Consider the following 5268-nt stretch of genomic DNA (forward strand, 5'->3'; position numbering starts at 1 on the left):
TGCATACCCTGTCCCTAGAAAAAGTAGGCTCGAGGAAGGCCTGACTACTCCTAGGCGAGGAAAACTGCGGAAGATGAGGCCTTGGTGCCAGGTTCAAAGATGGCGCTGAGCGGCCAAGCGCAGAGGCCAGGCGAGGGCGGGAGCCTGCGGCCGTGGCGGGCCCGCGAGTTCTGGGCCTTGGGGGCGCAGATCTGGCTGAGCAACTGATGCTTCCAGAAGATCCGAGAACCGCGCCACTCGAACAGGCTGTTACCTCGAAGCCAAGTGGTCTCCCTTTGATCCTGTCTCTGTCTCAATAGATTGATGATGAAGAATATCCCTACGGAGATTAAATGTGGTTGAAAAGCTGGGAGATCCATGCCGGGCGCGGTGGCTCACACCTGTAATCCCAGCACTTTGGGAAGCCGAGGCGGGCGGATCACGAGGTCAGGAGATCGAGACCAGCCTGACCAACAACATGATGAAACCGCGTCTCTACTAAAAATACAAAAATTAGACGGGTGTGGTGATGCAGGCCTGTAATCCCAGCTACTCGAGAGAGGAAAGCAGGAGAATCGCTTGAACCCAGGAGGCGGAGGTTGCGGTGAGCCGGATCGCCCCACTGCAGTCCAGCCTGGGCAACGGAGTGAGACGTCGCCTCAAAAAAAAAGAAAAAAAAGAGGCCGGGCGCGGTGGCTCAAGCCTGTAATCCCAGCACTTTGGGAGGCCGAGACGGGCGGATCACGAGGTCAGGAGATCGAGACCATCCTGGCTAACACTGTGAAACCCCGTCTCTACTTAAAAATACAAAAAACTAGCCGGGCGAGGTGGCGGGCGCCTGTAGTCCCAGCTACTGGGGAGGCTGAGGCAGGAGAATGGTGGGAACCCGGGAGGCGGAGCTTGCAGTGAGCTGAGATCCGGCCACTACACTCCAGCCCCGGCGACAGAGTGAGACTCCGTCTCAAAAAAATAAAAAAAGAAAAGAAAAGAAAAGCTGGGAGGCCCAAATGAGGTCTTCTACAGAAAAATGCTTATTAAATCGAAATTAAAAGCAAATAACTAAATAATGTGCCTATTGTATGTCGGGCAAAAAGTCCAGAACGTCTCATTAAATTCTCACCCTGAGGAAGGAATTACTTTTTTTTTTTTGTATTTTTTAGTAGAGACGGGGTTTCACCATGTTAGCCAGGATGGTCTCGATCTCCTGACCTCGTGATTCACCTACCTCAGCCTCCCAAAGTGCTGGGATTACAGGCGTGAGTCACCGGGCCCGGCCAGGAATTGCTTTTGATACAGTATTAGGTCGTTCTGCCATTCCCCACGCCCCACCGCAATTAAAAAACACTGGAGATTCTGACCTGAGGACTAAAACAATAAAAATAAATAATAGGCCGGGCGCGGTGGCTCAAACCTGTAATCCCAGCACTTTGGGAGGCCGAGACGGGCGGATCACAAGGTCAGGAGATCGAGACCATCCTGGCTAACACGGTGAAACCCCGTCTCTACTAAAAATACAAAAAACTAGCAGGGCGAGGTGGCGGCGCCTGTAGTCCCAGCTACTCGGGAGGCTGAGGCAGGAGAATGGCATGAACCCGGGAGGCGGAGCTTGCAGTGAACTGAGATCTGGCCACTGCACTCCAGCCTGGGTGACAGAGCGAGACTCCGTCTCAAAAAAAATAAATAAATAAAAATAAATAAATAAATAAATAATAAACAAATAGACTGGGTGCGGTGGTTCACACTTGTAATCCCGGTACTTAGAGAGGCCAAGGCAGGAGGATCGCTTGAAGCCAGGGGTTCGAAACCACCCCAAGCAACATAGTGAGAGCCCGACTCTACCAAAAAAAAGTTTCAAAACTTAGCTGGGCATGGTGGCACATGCCTGTAGTCCCACCTACTCGGCAGGCTGAGGTGTAAGGATCCCTCGAGTCCAGGAGTTTGAGGCTGTGGTGAGCTATGATTACACCACTACATTACAGCCTGAGAGATAGAGCAAGACCCTATCTCTAAAAAAATAATAATAAGCCAAACGAGATGGCCAGCACTTTGGAAGGCCAAGGCAAGAGGATCACTTGAGCCCAGCAGTTTGAGAACTGCCTGGGCAACATAGCAAGACTCCGTATCTACAAAAAATTTAAAAATTAGCCAGGCATGGTGGCACACACCTGTAGTCCCAGCTGCTCCGGAGGCCAGGGTGAGAGGATCCCTGGAGTCAGGGAAGTTGAGGCTGCAGAGAGCCCTGATTGAACCACACACAGTGTGCTTCAGCCTGGACAAGAGAGTGAGACACTGTCTCAAAATAATAATAATAATAACAAAATAATAAAATTTTAAAAATTCTAAAAAATTATCTGGAAAGATAAATGCTTTTTCTTTTTCTTTTTTCTTTTTTTTTTTTTTTTTTTTTGACACAGAGCCTCATTTTGTCGCCCAAGCCGGAGTGCAGTGGTGTGATCTCGGCTCACAGCAACCTCCACTCCCCAGTTCAAGCGATTCTCATGCCTCAGCCTCCCAAGTAGCTGGGATTACAGGCACATGCCACCACACCAGGCTAATTTTTGTAGTTTTAATAGAGAAGGTCTGGAACTCCTGACCTCAAATGATCTGCCCGCCTTGGCCTGCCAAAGTGCTGGGATTACAGGCATGAGCCACTGCGCCCAGCCTGTTTGGTTTTTTTGCGACAGTCTTGCTTTGTCGTCCAGGCTGGCGTGCAGTGGCACTATCTCGGCTCATTACAACCTCCGCCTCCCAGGCTCATGTGATTTTCCTGCCTCAGCCTCTCTAGTAGCTGGGATTACAGGCACCCACCACAGCGCCTGGTCAATTTTTTGTATTTTTAGTCGAGATGGGGTTTCACCATGTTGGCCATGCTGCTTTGAAACTCCTGATCTCAGGTGAGCCACCTCACCTGGCCTGATTTTTTTTTTTTTTTTTTTTTTTTTGAAACAGGGTCTGGCTCTGTCACCCAGGCTGGAGTAGTGGTATGATCATGGCTCACTGCAGCCTCAACCTCTCTGGGCTCAGGCCATCCTCCCACCTCAGCTTCCTAAGCAGCTGGGACTACAGGCGTGCACTACCATCCCCAGCTAATTTTTGTGTTTTGTAGAAAAAGGACTGTCTCAAAAAAAAAAAAAAAAAAAAGAGCCTGAAACCTGAAGGGGGCTCAATCAATGGTAGCCATAATGAAAGTGCCATCTGCCCATGAGCTGTATGTTGGGAGGCTAGGTGTGCCCTACAGATGGATACCAGACGTAAAGCAGCAGGATATTCATAATTTCAAAACACAAGTGTTACAATCTTGGGTGTTTTGTTTTGTTTTGTTTGAAATGGAGTTTTGTTCTTGTTGCCCAGGCTGGAGTGCAATGGTGCGATCTTGGCTCACTGCAACCTACTTCCCAGGTTCAAGCAATTCTCCCTGCCTCAGCCTCTCGAGTAGCTGGGATTACAGGCACCCACTACCATTCATGGCTAATTTTTTTTTTTTTTTTCAGGCAGTCTCACTCTATCCCCCAGGCTGGAGTGCAATGGCGCAATACTGGCTCACTGCAACCTTCACCTCCTAGATTCAAGCAATTCTCCTGCGTCAGTCTACCGAGCAGCTGGGATTACAGACAACTACCATCATGCTAATTTTTGTATTTTTAGTACAGATGGGGTTTCACCATGTTAGCCAGGCTGGTCTCGAACTCCTGACCTCAGGTGATCCACGTGTCTTAGCCTCCCAAAGTGCTGGGACTACAGTTGTGAGCCACCGCACCCGGCCTTTTTTTTTTCTTTTGAGATGGAGTCTCTGTCTCACAGGTTCAAGCAATTCTCGTGTCTCAGTCTCCTGAGTAACTGGGACTACAGGTGTGGGCCACCACACCTGGCTAATTTTTGTATATTTAGTAGAGATGGAGTTTGGCCAGGCTGGTCTCAAACTCCTGACCTCAGGTGATCCGCTTGCCTCAGCCTCCCAAAGAGCTGGGATTACAGGCGTGATCCACCACGCCTGGCCCACCAATTCATTATTATTGTTATTATTATTTTTTGAGACAGAGTTTTGTTATTGTTGCCCAGGCCAGAGTTCAATGGCACAATCTTAGCTCACTGCAACCTCCCCATCCTGGGCTCAAGCGATTCTCCTGCCTCAGCCTCCCGAGTAGCCAGGATTACAGGCATTGGCCACCATATCTGGCTAATTTTGTATTTTTAGTAGAGTTGGGGTTTCACCATATTGGCCAGGCTGGTCTCAAACTCCTGACCTCAGGTGATCCGCCCACCTCAGCCTCCAAAGTGCTGGGATTACAGGCATGAGCCACCAGTCCTGGACAATTCATTCTTCCCTTTTTTTTTTTTTTTTTTTTGAGACGGAGTCTTACTCTGTCGCCGGAGCTGGAGTGCATGGAGTGCAGTGGCCGGATCTCAGCTCACTACAAGCTCCGCCTCCCAGGTTTTACGCCATTCTCCTGCCTCAGCCTCCGGAGTAGCTGGGACTACAGGCGCCCGCCACCTCGCCTGGCTAGGTTTTTTTTTTTTTGTATTTTTAGTAGAGACGGGGTTTCACCGTGTTAGCCAGGATGTTCTCGATCTCCTGACCTCGTGATCCGCCCGTCTCGGCCTCCCAAAGTGCTGGGATTACAGGCTTGAGCCACCGCGCCCGGCTCATTCTTTCTTTCTTTATTTTTTTTGAGACAGAGTCTCGCTCTGTCGCCCAGGCTGGAGTGCAGTGGCGCCATCTCAGCTGACGGCAAGCTCCACCTCCCAGGTTCATGCCATTCTCCTGCCTCAGCCTCCTGAGTAGCTGGGACTACAGGTGCCCACCAACACGCCAGGCTAATTTTTTTGTATTTTTAGTAGAGACAGTGTTTCACCGAGTTAGCCAGAATGGTCTCAATCTCCTGACCTCGTGATCCGCCTGCCTTGGCCTCCCAAAGGGCTAGGATTACAGGCGTGAGCCACCACGCCTGGCCCCAATTCATTCTTTTTTTTTTTTTTTTTTGAGAGGGAGTCTTGCTCTGCCGCCCAGGCTGGAGTGCAGTGGCCGGATCTCAGCTCACTGCAAGCTCCGCCTCCCGGGTTCACGCCATTCTCCTGTCTCAGCCTCCCGAGTAGCTGGGACTACAGGCGCCCGCCTCGTCGCCCGGCTAGTTTTTTGTATTTTTTAGTAGAGACGGGGTTTCACTGTATTAGCCAGGATGGTCTCGATCTCCTGACCTCGTGATCCGCCCGTCTCGGCCTCCCAAAGTGCTGGGATTACAGGCTTGAGCCACCGCGCCCGGCCCCCAATTCATTCTTAATGATCCAGAT

The sequence above is a fragment of the Rhinopithecus roxellana genome, chromosome 16, assembly GCF_007565055.1.
Source record: "Rhinopithecus roxellana isolate Shanxi Qingling chromosome 16, ASM756505v1, whole genome shotgun sequence".
Lineage (NCBI taxonomy): Eukaryota > Metazoa > Chordata > Mammalia > Primates > Cercopithecidae > Rhinopithecus > Rhinopithecus roxellana.